The sequence below is a fragment of the Pinus tabuliformis genome, chromosome 1_1 (genome assembly GCF_031772625.1).
Source record: "Pinus tabuliformis cultivar Carrire ecotype Pingquan chromosome 1_1, CPIR1, whole genome shotgun sequence".
In the NCBI taxonomy this organism is placed as follows: domain Eukaryota; kingdom Viridiplantae; phylum Streptophyta; class Pinopsida; order Pinales; family Pinaceae; genus Pinus; species Pinus tabuliformis.
In genome coordinates this window covers 840,608,243-840,623,734 of record NC_142297.1, presented here as the reverse complement: position 1 = coordinate 840,623,734, position 15,492 = coordinate 840,608,243, and the positions used below count along the sequence as shown (strand labels likewise).

The 15,492-nt window shown below is 38.8% G+C and overlaps 1 protein-coding gene across 1 annotated transcript in view; it reads left to right on the top strand.

Annotated features, from left to right (window-relative positions):
- LOC149216790 (putative CoA ligase CCL7) overlaps window positions 1-15,492 on the top strand; it is a 242,721-nt gene that overhangs the window by 67,988 nt on the left and 159,241 nt on the right. The window lies entirely within an intron of this gene.

Below are 15,492 nucleotides of genomic sequence, written 5' to 3'. Positions count from 1 at the left end.
TGATATTGAAGGTGGAATGAACATTTCAGGAATTAACAGAAGACATGGACAAATGTTGAGGGCTTTGGTCCTATTATACTGTTCATCTACGGACTAAGTTCCTCCCTCGAGCCATCATTCCCCCTCGAACCTCGTCTATCTTCTGTATTTAGATTCGATATGAGTCAATAAACTCCCACCAGATGCATCTGAAACATGGCGTACCGGGGGAAGAAACACTGCAGGCGCAAAATGCAGGTTAAAATGGTACAGATTCATCGGGGGATGTTGGTGGATTGTCACCACATATTATATTATAATTTATACTCATACCTGGCATTTTGGGACTTCATCTTTTGCTTATGAATCGATCGATCAGACTCTTGCAAAGTAGTCCCGTCAGCCGGCCTCTGGTAAAGGATATTTGTTTTTTTTAATTAGGCTGAGAGCAGTCAGTCTCGATGTTGGATGGAAGGATCATTATCATTTGTTCACTTATAAGATACTATTATCGCTAGGATTGTGCAACCGTGGCGGCAACAATTTCTCCTTACCCCGGAAGTGAACCAGGTCATTGTTGTGGCCATGTTTCCTCTTAGTCGCCAAGCTTCTCCATCGCTTACCTCACATTTTCTCGTTTCTTTACACAAAACATTTAAAACAAAAAGTAGATTCTTTGGTTTAAATTTCTTTGGAGATTTGATCAGTTAGGGTTTCTTCTTCTGTAGCGATAAAATTTACAAAGCGTTGCTAGGGTAATTTATATAATACAGCCAGGAATCAGGAAAAACCAAAGCGTTGCTAGGGTAATTTATATAATACAACCAGGAATCAGGAAAAACCAAAGCGTTGCTAGGGTAATTTATATAATACAGCCAGGAATCAGGAAAAAGAGAGAATGGGATCAGAAAACCCATTTTTGAGAGCACTAACCTGCAATGTAAACAGAAGAATTCTGACAACCTGGGAACCTGGGAGACAATTTCTGAACCGGGAAAGAGAGCTGTACCTGCCATTGAAAAACCCAGAAGTGAAAAACCCAGAAGAGAACACTAAGAAAACACTGGACTAAAATTAAAATGTTGGAAGCACTGACCTGAAAATTGAGCAGGAGCAATTTCTGAACAGTAAAACGTGAGTGAACAATTTCTGAACAGTAAAATGGAGGTGTAAACAGTGTATATGGAACAACAGAGGGCTAGGTCGTGCACAACAGATTGCATAGCAAAAACGGGACACATTATTGCAGGAGTAAGTGGAAAAGCACAAAAACATTATTGCAGAGGGCGTGGAAGACAACATGGAGAGCAGAAAACGGACGGATATGGAAGAAGGGGCGTTCTTTGTTCCGTCGGGCGCGGGCGCATCGTCCAGCTATGCGAAGGCTTCCAGCGTCTCTTGTGGCTTCCCTCACAGGGAACGCCGACGTCCTGCCCTCCAACCCCGACATCCATGAATACCTCCGCGCCTGAATACCTCCGCCCCTTCCTTGCAGTGAGGCCGATACGCAGGGGCTGACGTGTTGCCTGAACAAATACGAAAACAAATTGCCCACAAATTGCCCGACGCCAGGTGTCAGCCTGAGAAACAAAAGGATGACGAAAGTCCCTTTCAAAGGAAGGCCTATTGGCCTAATTATTTATTTATTTATTAACTTTTATGTAATTTTATTGAGTAAAATATTTTAATTAATAATTATGATCATAATAATTATTGTTTATTTATTTTTATTTTTCTATAATTCAACCGAATCAAAAAGTTTACATAACAAAACCACACGAAATAAAACATAATAACATCTCTTCCATATTAAATTAAAAGTCTCTAACATCTTTTCCATATTAAATTAAAAAAATATTAAGGGTTTTTGTTTGTAGCCACTCCCTAGGGCCTGATAACCTATAATATTAGGGAGGAAGACCTAATGACCTCGGGCAGGCCAGGAATTTGACGTCCCACAGGACGTATTTCATATTTTAAGACGTATTTGACAATTGTTGTAAATTTTTACCCGTCAAATTTGACGTGCTTCATAAATTAGAAACCGTCATTTTGACGTTTAATTTAGGATTTGTCCCGTCAAAATTTATAGTACTCGTCTTTAAGTTAAAAACACCAAAGTCAGACTAAGCCCAGGGTCATAACGCAAATGCATACAATACCTCTAACTCACATGGAAATGGAACTTGGCACACTTTCATAGATTTGAATCGTATAAAAAATTATCTGATTATAGTCCTTTCGTAGATTTGAACTTTATGAAGGGAGATCTCGCCCTAGACAACTAAGAACAACTACATTGTAATCTAGGTGTTACATTCAAGGAACCGACCAACCAGTCTACGTCAAGAATGTAAATTCAACCATCAAACTGTAAGCTACTACGTGAGTGAAAAATACTAAAAATATACATACATATTTTTGGTGTGTATAACACTGAGAAGGGGTGGTGTGCTTGTTTTTGTTCCTTAGGCTTCCCTCAATTGTTCCACACTCTCCCTCTTGTTTTATTCCACCATCTTCCAACATCGACGAAGCAGTCGAGGAACAACTGGTGACGTGAAGGGCAGTTGCAGTGTTTAATTCGACAACATCTTTGCCGAGGATTATCAGAAGTCACACCAAATCAGAAATAATGGTAGGGCTCCCTGCTGCGAAAAAGTTGGGCTCAAGAAGGGCCCTGGACGCCCAAAGAAAATCAAAAGCTCGTTACTTACATACTGTAGCACAGCCATGGAAGTTGGAGGGCTTTGCGGTAGAAAGTTGGGTGCTGAGATCAGAAAGAGTTGGAGATTGCATTGGGCTAACTATCTAAGACCAAATATCAAGGGGAAAAATTCAGCGTGCAGGAAGAGAAGACTATTATTCAACTTCATGCTCTACTGGGAAATAGGTGGTCTGCCATTGCTACTCACCTTCCCAAGCAAACAAACAACAAAATAACAATGAAAAGGGGTGAGAAAAAGGTGGACCTCAAACTCATTCAAAACAGTAGTCACTGCCATGCTATTTTTTTGAAAAGCAGGGATAGTTATTGATTTGAAGCTCTTGTTATCTATATTATGTGTGGTGTTGTTTTTCGGAGTCATTGCATATAAATTTTTGGAATCAAAGTTTCGAACCATCTTCAGTTGTTCATGAACTACGAAGAATAGTTTGAAACCTTGATTCCAAAAATTTATATACGATAAATACTGAAAACAACACCACAACAAAAAATAAGCCGCTAAAAATAAATGTTGGAGCTTTCTACTGAACTTTCCCTCATCATTTACTTCACAATTGACAAGATTTCCCAGTTTTCTAAGTCCCAAGTAAGTTGCCTTCTTCAACCAGTTTCAATCGCATTAGGTGGTTTTTTTTTTTTTCTTTCTTAGCATTTGTTTCATGTGAAATAAATGTTGTGAAATTATATAGGCTTGTCAGAATGAATTTCTGTGAGGTCCGTTCTTTTACAGGAATAATATATCATGTCACGTTAAAAAATGTCTTAAATATTAGAAAAATAGATTGTGATTTATTCCATAATGAAGTGCTCAATTACCATTTTGAAAAGCCCATGCTTATTTTTTACTCTTTTTGTTTTTTTGAGTGCCCTAGCTTATTTTGACTAAAAATAGCTTGTGATTTATTCCATAAAGCGCTCAATTGCCATTTTGAAAAGCCCAGGCTTATTTTGACTATTTTTGTTTTTTTGAGTGCCTTAGCTTATTTGGACTAATTTTGTATTTTGAGTTTTTTACTAAATGCTCTCAAATCAACTTCATTTTTACCATAGTAAATTTATATAATTATTAAGCTAAACTTCTCTTACAATACAAATAATTATTGAAGATGTTACAAACTCATATTTATTTAATATACCTATTTAGATTGTCAACCACTTCTAATACAGTTGTATTTGGAGGATTTAACTCATGCTAAGTACATGAATAAAATAAGTGATGGTATTGTGTAGGGCAATGTTTAATAGGGAGAATTTCTTTGTGTAATTGGTTGGGTTGTATATTTTATCTATGATGTGGACAATAATGTGAATCTAATTTTTAAAGATGAGGAAATCATAGGCTCATATTTAAGATATTATGAACATGATTAGTTAACAATGTTCAAATGCAGATGATGAGTTGATTACCTCGTAGTTGCAGAGTTTACCTTGTAGATTGCAGAGTTTGCTTAGTCTTGACATTTTTAAGGGTCATGGTTTTAGGAATAATGTGATTCAAATATGTGTAATGGATATCAAATTAGTTGAAACACATATGCTGAGAAGAAACAAGACACTCTCATAGAGAGATTAAAGGAAGTTGATATTTTAAAAATATTTAGCTATCATTACTGGATTTATTATTCAAGTAGTTCACAGTTGGTTGAAAGTGCACTTATAGGGATTAAAGTTATCTTGATATAAATAAAGAATTCAGTAAATAAAATAGGTAGTGAGTAAATAAAGATGTGTGTGCTCATTTGTAAATAAAATATTTGGTGAAAATAAGTTATTAAGAAATAGTTAAACATGTAATTATATGTTTAATAAATTTGACATATGTAGTAGTTTATTGGATTTAAATAAATTATAAAAAGGGATAGTAGTTAAATTCTTGATATTTAAAAAAAATAAATCTATCTCATTTACTAGCAGTTGAGGATCCTCATCATCTTAATTATATGGCGTTCTTTAGTTTCTTTCACATGTCAAAATTTATGTACATAATCAAAATTATTAACTCCCAAAGGCTAAAACCTTTATAAAATCTTTAAAATATGGTTGTATACTAGCTCGAAACACATATGCTAACTTAGGAAGAAACAAGGCACTTTAAGAGGGAGATTAAAGAAAGTGGAGACATGGTGAAACACATATGCTGAGAAGAAACAAGACACTCTCATAGGGAGATTAAAGGAAGTTGAGATAAAGAAATAATTGTAAGAGAATTTCTAAATAAAAAAAAGTCAACGCTCACAAATTTAAATAGAACGAAAAATGAAAGACATAAAAAATGCCAAAACGTGATCAAATTTTCATTTGACGGGGAAAAGAGATTTGAAATACCAACCCTGACTCGGGATACCATCCGAGTGTAGCCTTGCGCGTTGGCCTTTTCGTAGTGCGTGGTAAACCCTATGTTGAGAGAGAACGGGACCTAATAAATACAAAGTCAAAGGGTCACTAGTTATCGGAATAGCCACCGAATCAAATAACTTTACAATAAATTTTAAATGTTAATTATTTGCCTTCCGACTTTAAATAATGGTTTTTTTCGAAAAACATTACATATTTTGGGATCCCAAATCTGGTCGTTGGGATAAGTTCATTAATTAAATAATAATCTAAATCATATGATTTTAATGAATATAAATGAATACACAAATTAAAATAGCTAATTTTTGAAATATATATTTTTAATTATTCTTAAAATTATTTTTAAAAATAACATATATAAAAATAATAAAAATATATGGTAAAAATAAAGTTTACAAAAATCAATTATATTTAAAAAAATCATTTATATAATAAATTTATTTTTTATTTTTAAAAAAATTTTAAACTAGGTTGAATTTATGTCGGGGCTAATTTTAATGTTGGATGGAATAACTATCTATTCACCAATGGCATGTTAGCATTAGGATTATGTGAAGCTCGATCGAGCTTAGATGCCTTTTGAGATAGTTTAATTCCCCAAGTGTCTCCCGTCCTCATCACAAAAAATTTGAGGTAAAAATGGGTCTCAAAACAAAAATCTACAACGAAAATCAACTCTATAAGAACCAATAGGATTCAATATGATGATGTCAACTCATTTTTCAATTCGTATTTCCAACTCATCTCCCTACGATTTTACTGAAATTTCAAGCAAAAGCACTTATTAGATGCAAAATTTAATTTTGCATTCAAAGAGTACCCGTGTTGCATACTTTCAATGGGCCCTACTACAAACGATTGTGAAATACGTGAAAAAACATAATTGCAATCACGATTTTACATGTATTTCACAATTTTTTTGTAGTAGGGCCTATCAAAAGTATGCAACATGGTTACTCCTTGGATGCAATATTAAATTATGCATCCAACGAGTGTTCCTACTCGCGATTTGAATAAAATCACATGGAGATAAGTTGAAATGCGAGTTGAAAAAATACTTTTTTTTTTTTTTTTTCCCTCCAAAACTCGATGATATAATATAATCTTATTTTATTATTTCCACTATTATTTATAATATTCCTTAGGAGACCTATTTTAAACCTCAAAATATCTTTAATTGGCAACCCCTTTGAATTGGTGACCTAGAGATGACTAAATCTCACACAAATAAATTAATTTGACTTTATAAATATAATCCATATTACAAATTAAGTATTATTTTTAATTAATTACATTTATATTTCTAATTTTGAATATGTAATCTTTTGTTTTGTAAGTAAAGAGCCTTTGTATACAATAATATTACAAAAAGTACGTTCTTCAAAGCCATAAAGCTCAACAAAGACTGACAATGAACACGAGCCTAAGAATAAAGAGGTATATGATGGAGACAAATGTGGGGAGGCTTTTGCTCATAAAGGATAAACTATAAAGCCTCCCTGCAGTTGCAATCCAACGAAATATGCAAAACCATGATAAGCAGGACAACACCACCTTGAAAGACTAGCAAGACATGTAGCCACACTACCGTGAAAGACCAATGACAAAAATATAAAGCAATACATGTAGCAACACTACCTGGAGAGACCATGTACTCCAACTAATGCTTAGGGGGGTACTCCTAAACCACGAGGCATAATTTGTAGAAGTTTGGATCATCTGGCAGAGGGAGCCCTGAGTAGGTTGGATAATTGGAGGAGGCAGGAAACTCGATGCGCTGTTGGAGGGAGTCGTTGACTTGGCCACCATGCCCACTGACCTAGCTGCTAAGATCGCACCTTTGCCACATGAGGGACCCAAACTTGCAGAGGCAGGTTTCAATTCGTTGCGTGATTGGCGTCGATGTGGTGAGGGGCTACGAGGTCTGACATGGAGAACGCATAAATGCACTAAAGAAAGTGAGGAATCATCCACTATATTAGTCAAGGGCAATTTAGACACCTAAAGCTCCACACCCAAAAGTCAAGCAGTTATGTGGTATGTTGACTTTGCACGATGTAGGTGGTATTCCACATCCAATACATTTCCTTCGAGAAGGATGTTGGTGTCTTCTTGGTCCCGATAGTGTCACCCCAAGACATAGCACACGACCTAGAGATGGTCACATGAGAATTGGAGCTCACGTGCTTCAGCATTAGCCACCATTCTTCTGAAGCAATGTGGAATGTCACAATCAAAATGTTCATCCTTGTGCCCATGCCAGGGTGGGTGGGGAGGTCACCTCGCCCATGACCACCTTTGTTGGCCCTCCCTCGTTCTTGAACCATAGTTGCAGAGAAACCAAATCCGAAGATCTGAAGCAGAGCAGAGAAACTGCCTTCTCTTGACTGGAGGAATTGATGTCCATGTTGTGAATTCCCAACAATTTAATGAGGGATGAATAACACAAGATGCCAAGTGGTGTAGCCATGGGCTTAATGCACTTTCAATGTCGAAGGGGGGTAGACTTGAGGCCATCCCAGCGTTCCCTCCTCGAGACGTGGTGGGAAGTGTGCTTGATGCATCGTTGAAATCCCACCGAAGGCATATTTACTGACTTCATTTAGTGACGTTGAGAACTGGATCAATCAGATTGCCACCCAAATACAAGGATTTGAATATGTAATCATCACATAACACATTTCTCATATGGAAAAAGTCCTATGTTATTTTTATCATATTAATATATAAAAGTGAATGTGTCATTGTCACATATGTTATATTAAAAAATACTCTATACTATAATTATTATTTCATATATATATAAGAAACATTAATAACCTAAATGAAAGAGGGTTGATTGGTATGTTCATCAAACTCTACCCTAGTTATATCCCTGTTTTAGAATGGATCTCTAACAATTGTGCAGATCATGAGCCCACTAGTACTTTATATTATGGAAACATTTATTTTCCTTTTGTTTTTGAAAGCAAGGAGGATAGGGATCTAATATATAGATCTGGGTCCTATTTCTTGGGCACCATGGGAATGCCTCTCACCCACTAGACTTTCGATTTTAATCCTACCATGGATTAGATTGATTTATTCCCCCTTCTTTGTTACAATGATAGTATTTTCAAAGCGATAGTGACAAATTGGGCTGCTACATTACTAGCACTTACAGCAAGAACAATAACTTCTCATATGCTAGAATTTGTGCTAAAATGGATTTTGCAAAACGGCTCCTTGAGGCTATTTATCTTTACTTGAAGGGATAGCCCCATCTTTAGTCTCTGGATATGAGCATGTTCCTTTTAAATGCAATTTTTTCCACGAGTATGGGAACTTTGCAAAAGAATCTCCAAAATCTCTAGCATCTCAGTCTCCTTCTATCCCTCTACCTTCTTCTCAAAGTAATGATGAGCAAGGAACATTCAAACCAATTTCAAGGAAGCACAAGAATCATCCATATAAAAGGCCTCATTCTATCAAGCCTAAATCTCATCAACATCCTCTCTCCCATAACAGGTATGAAGCTTTGAAGTCGTTGAAGGCAAGAGTCATAGTTGAAGAAGATAAGCCAGATCCAAACCAATTGTCTTTAGAGAACATCAATTCACTTGCTAAGGAAAAAACTACTTTTAAGGATATTAACAAAAACCCTTGTTCAAATAAGAAGGAAGAAGAGGCCAGTTTGGAGGAAGATAAGGAGGTCAATCTCTCCTCTTTCTCCTTCCTATTTAGATGTTCTAAAAAGAAATCAATGATCTTCCCCTCTATTAATAAGAGGTAAAAATGAATGAATCAAGAAAACTCCAAAATATGGTGCCCATCTTCTTTGGCCACCTGTGGTTCTAGTGGGGGGTTAGCTTCAATTAAATCTTAGAAATGTTTTGTTTTTGTACCAGCTTGTGTAAGCAATTTGGAAAAATTTACTCATATTCTCAAGAAGCAGTAGGCTCAAGTCCTTGAAGGTATAATATTGGATCTCCCCTCTTCTTATTGTGTTGGGATGAGGAAGGTTTTTTTCCCTCTTATTTTTAGAATCATTGAAGAAATTTTCCCTTTAGTATTCATTTCAATGTATTTCAGCTGCATGTTCTAGCTGCAAATTTTTACTTAATACAAATTTCTTGTTCTAGTTAATTTTTTTTTAGTAAAATTATCATAATAATATTAGTACCATAGTACGCCCATGGGGCGTAGAGTAGATGATGGCAATGTGTTTTATTCAGGCACTTTGTGGTGTAAAGGTCGTTAATTCAAAACCAGTGGGCAAAAATCCAGCCATGCTAAGGGCTAGTGTGCCCCAATCCGGGTATGATCTTCGGTTGACAGCTTAGATGCCCCTGTGTCACGCCCCTACACTGGCGGTACCCTTCCAACTGCACTATAGCGAGGTGCAGCACCACCGACCACTTTCTTTTCCCCAATACTTATGACCATGGACTATGCCTAACTTTCGATACTTAGTTTATTTTTTTCTTTACCAAGTATTATGTTTTCCTTTATACACAATGAAAACCATAAACATGCACCATAAACACCATTACAGATATAAATGCACAACAGTATAAAGGGAGGGGCAACTCCTTATAATGAGTCTGCTCGAATAATCAATATATATACAAGTTAAATCTTGAGGAAACCCCAAATCTACACTTAGCCAAATTTTACATTCATCGACAAACTCGGTTGCCCAGCTCGTCGGCACGCCTGAACGGTCGCCGCACGACTCGCCCAACTCTTCGTTCACCCGTGAATGCGTTCGTTCAGCCTCCATGTTGTTTGCCCAACTCGGGCGCCGCTACCTGTGTTATCGTGCCAACTCAGGCACCTCTGCACGCCAGCCGCACCTTCATTCTCAACCCAACACTTCTGTTTTGCCTTGACGTGTCGTTTTCCCAACTCGGGCGCCACTACTCGTGTCACCGTGCATGCCTGCCCGGGCACGTCCGCACGTCAGTCGCACCTTGTTCACAAACCAACACTTCATTTCTTCTCCACCAGGCGTGCCCACCCATGGGTCGCCGTTACTAACCCGGTTCGTCCAACGTTCCAACCGGTGGGCGCACACACACCATGTCGCCTTGCCCACACATTTACCCTGCTCGGTTCACTCGTCCTTCGTTCGGCAGATGCCCTCACCGTGTCGCCCTACACGAACCTCCTGAACGGTGCCCTCGCACGCCCTCCGATGCCTTGTTTGGTTCAACCTTCGATCCGCCCGTCGTGCGGGCTCATTCGCACGTCGATCTGCACCAACCACAACACCACCGAATGTTATCTTTGCACTTCGACTTTGTTGCTTGCCGAATTGCTTGATGCCTCCAACCACCAACTCATCCGCCTATGTATATGCGTTCACCATTGTGTGGGGCGTTCGATCGACCCACCAACCGCACACATAAACTCTGTCGGCTTGTTGTTGTTTCATATGTCGGCCCGCCCGTTTATAACGTTCGTTCACCCACCCGTGTGATGGCTCGCCCGTTGGCTCGCTCGCTCATCGGGTCACCCGAGACCACCCACACAGTGTATACATGTTGACTCCAAACTTCATCGCATTTTCTGTCGTTTCCTTCGCATGTGCTGCGGCTCGTCTACCTCGCCCATGCCCTCACCCGGTGTGCCCTTGCTCAACCGCCAACCGCAGCTCGTGGGCGTTACATTCTCCCCCACTTGAAATCATTGTCGTCCTCGACAATTTCTCATCCCGGCAACCATCTGTCACCAAGATATCCATACCAAGGCATATAATCCACCGATATGTCATACATTGGAAAGTCTCCTCAATCCATGATCATCAACCACAACTGCTGTAACCTCCACATGTTGCTCCATTGTGGAAGGTTGGCCCCTCCAACTCAAGCTACTTGCTTACTGCAGCATATCGTGTGCCATAGTAGTCCAACATAATGTTAACACATCTTTACACACTGTCGACCCCCATGATTCCAACTAGTTGGGTGATCAATCCAACTGTCACGCCCAAACCATAAGAATGCACATCCTTATGCCATCATTAGTCGTTTCTCAGACTCCTGTCACAACATCAACTCGATCAAGAATCCATCTCCATATAAGTATAAGCCATGTCCAGGTCCATGAAGAGTCTTCATCTTCATCTGCAACATGTTGTCCATGATGTTTGGTATCAATGCGCTGCATGAAATCAGCCGCATCTATCCCAACATCATCATCCATCTGCAAAACATCCATCTCCTCAAAGTGAAGAGATCCTATTATCAAACCCAACTCTCGATGTGCCACATCCAGGTCCATGAAGCAACCTCCATCATATCTGTAATGTGCCATCCCTCAAGTCTGTCACAGAAACAAGTATACCCCTGTCTCATCTCCCATGTGCTTCCCATGATCATAGATCAATCAGCTCCCATGTGTCAAAAGTGGTTAAGTCTCGGCTTAACCCATGCCCAAGTGTTGCCACCAAGGTATCATCATCGCTGCAACTCCGTCACTCCAAAGTGTCTCATATCGATCCTCCACATCAAGTCACTCTCTCAAGCACACCCATACATGTACTCAAAAGTATGCACCCCGTCTTGTATCAAAGTCTCTGACCTCGGCTCCTCAATACATCAGATCCTCTAAGTCCACCATAATATGAAGTCCTCAAAAGTCACAACCTCATGTCATCATGAGATCCATGAGTCATCTCCAACCAACACTCTAGCAAGCATACAAGTCTCGGCCCAAAGGTCTCTGCAAGATGCCTTAGCTCTCCATGTATTAGGAATGCTCCATAGTCTGCTCACAAGTCCAACCATTCCATGGCCTTGTTGTACAAGAGTGCACAACATCTCCATCGGCTCATAAACAAAACATCTCCATGTCACACCAGCAAATCCACCTGCACAACATCCCTGCCTTGGCACTCCTCATTGGATGCCCATAAGTGACACCTCTACAAGTGCTCTTGCATAAGACTGTCATGCTCCATGTCTCCAACCTGATCCATGACTCAAGTTTCCCATGCTGTCCAACTAAGTAGACCCATCACAACAATCGGTCATCCTCATTCAAGTCTGCAAATCTCGGTCTAGTGAACTCGGTCACCCAACCATATCATCATCACATCATATGAGTATTTTCCATCATAGCTCCCCACTAAAGGTTCCACCAAGACTTCCTCTTAGTCTCGGCCATGAGAAGTCCACCCAAGTATCACCATACTTAAGTGTGTGCCCTCTTCCAATCTGTTCTTGAGTCATGCCGGGCACTTAACCAGTCCCTCATGTGGCTAAAGCATGACCCATTCTTCCGCAATGATCATCATGTTCCTCCCTTGTCACGAGCCTTTGTACCTTCTATCATAAGGTCACAAACAACCCCAACAAGTCCTGCAATAGTCAATGATTCTTGCCTTTCCATACACGGTCTCTTCATAGACATCCATGGTAAGATCCTCCCTTTCATCGGCAAATTGATTTTGCTCTTCCCTGCATATGGTTCATCTTCCAAATGCTCAACTGAAACACAAGTATCAATAGTACTTACATCATCATGAGGCTCCTCCATGTGAGTTTCTTCATCCACCAATGTCTGCAAACTGCACGATCCTGGTTCAACTTGAACAATTTCAAGTTCATCCTGCATCGTTGTCATATCTGCAACATCCTCAACCATCATGGCTTCTTCTTCTTCTTCGTCATTGCAATCTGCAGCTATATCCTGCTTCATTGCCCAACCAAGTCGAAGAAGTTCGTCTTCAACATTCCTTTCCAAGACTTAAAGTTTATCTCGAATCCGTGGGTTCTCTTCTTTCATCTGTTTCAACCCGTGTAAGGTTAGCAAGAGCTTCCCTTCACATTCTTCCAAACCTGCCATGTCTTGTCATTCAGCTTGGCCGAAGCACGAAGCTTCACCTCTGCTAAACTTGTCATGAAGTGTAGATCAACTTCCTGCCGTTCATCAGCTCTGATACCATTTGTCACGCCCCTACACTGGCGATACTCTTCTAGCCGCACTATAGCGAGGTGTGGCACCACTGACCACTTCCTTTTCACTAATACTTATGATCGTGGATTACGCCTAACTTTCGATACTTAGTTTATTTTCTTCTTTACCAAGTATTATGTTTTCCTTTATACACCGTGAAAACCATAAACATTCACCATAAACAACATTACACATATAAATGCACAACAGTATAAAGGGAGGGGCAACTCCCTATAATGAGTCTGCGCGAATAATCAATATATATACAAGTTAAATCTTGAGGAAACCCCAAATTTACACTTAGCCAAATTTTACATTCATCGGCAAACTTGGTTGCCCAGCTCGTCAGCACGCTTGAACGGTCGCCACACAACTCGCCCAACTCTTTGTTCAACCGTGAATGTGTTCGTTTAGCTTTCGTGTCGTTTGCCCAACTCGGGCGCTGCTACCCGTGTTACCGTGCCAACTCAGGCACCTCTGCACGCCGGCCGCACCTTTGTTCTCAACCCAACACTTCTGTTTTGCCTTGCCGTGTCATTTGCCCAACTCAGGCGCCGCTACCCGTGTCACCGTGCACGCCTGCCCGGGCACTACCGCACGCCGGTCGCACCTTGTTCACAAACCAACACTTTGTTTCTTCTCCACTGGGCGTGCCCACCCACGGGTCGCCCTGCACGAGTTACTCACCCGGTTCGTCCAACGTTCCAACCAGCGGGCGCACACACACCGTGTCGCCCTGCCCGCACGTTTACTCCGCCCGGTTCACCCATCCTTCGATCGGCGGACGCCCTCACTGTGTCGCCCTGCACGAACCTCCCAAATGACTCCTGAACAGTGCCCTCACATGCCCTCCGACGCCCTGTTCGGTTCAACCTTCGGTCCGCCCGTCGTGCGGGCTCATTCGCACGTTGATCTGCACCAACCACAGAACCACCGAATGTTATCTTCGAACTTCGACTTTGTTGCTCGCCGAATTGCTTGATGTCTCCAACCACCAACTCATCCCCCTATGTATATGCGTTCACCATTGTGTGGGGTGTTCGGCTGACCCACCAACCGCACACATAAGCTCCGTCAGCTTCTTGTTGTTTCATACGTCGGCCCGCCCGTTTATAACGTTCGACCACCCCCCCGTGTGATGGCTCGCCTGTCGGCTCGCCCGCTCATTGGGTCGCCCAAGACCACCCACACGGTATATACATGTTGACTCCAAACTTCATCGCATTTTCTCCCATTTCCTCTGCGTGTGTTGCAGCTCGTCTAGCTCACCCGCGCCCTCGCTCAACCGCCAATCGCAACTCGTGGGCATTACACCTTGGGCCACGACTACTCAAACCCGTGGTTAAACATGCGAGTCATCTCAAAACTCACATTACCTATTTATAACATCATTGTACAATATAATAAGATTAAAAATATTAATAATTACATATAATAATAATAATCGTAATAATAATATTAAAAATAATTTTGTATTAATTAAATTGAAATGATACTACTAATAAATAATAATATTAATAAATATTAAATACATTAATAATGATAAATAAAGATAATATAATAGCAATGATGTTAATAATATATAAATATTATTATGATAAAAATTATATAACAACAAAGAATTTAACATAATATTATATATTAATAAAATGGTATCACATTTTTATATAGTAATAAATTATAAAGTCGAAAACATTAAAGATATTTTATATATCTTTAATATAAAAGAGTATCATATTTTAATATAGTAATAAATTATAAAGTCAAAAACGTTCCGAACATTTGTTGTATTATAAGAGAATGCTATAGCATAAATATATAAGTTAAAATAAAGGGCAATAAAAAATGAAAAACATGACATACATAAAAATAAAATAAAATAAAATATATAAAAAACAACAAACTCAAGGACCAAAACCCGGAAAAGAATCGCATAAAGTAATAACAAAAATTATAATCAAATTAAAAAACAAAAAAAATCACATAAGCCAATACCGGGAGGGAGGCTAGAAATTTAGTCATTCCAACATAGGTTTTAAATTTTATACCAAAAGGGAATATAGGGACAGGGGAAGCGACTTTAGAAATTTAATCATACTTAAATTAAAATTTAATAGAGAAAATGGATTGCCAAAATCTCTTATCTATATAAAATTATTGATTTTATATTTTTTAATGTATTAAAATAATTTAATTTTTTAAATTTATGCTTTAAATAATTTAGTTTTAAATGTTACTTCAAAGGGTTTAGAGTTAAATGTGAAATTTTATAATATTGGTGATTATGGATTAATAATGATTTCCCATATTTAATGCAGATAAATATTTTTATTTTTATTCTAAATTATATATATATATATATATATATATATATATATATTATTTAATTTAATTATATATTATAACATAAAATATAAATGGTATAAATTATAAATATAATGAAATAAGTATGTGGAAAAAAATTGTGTTGATTTTGGGTAAATTCTTCA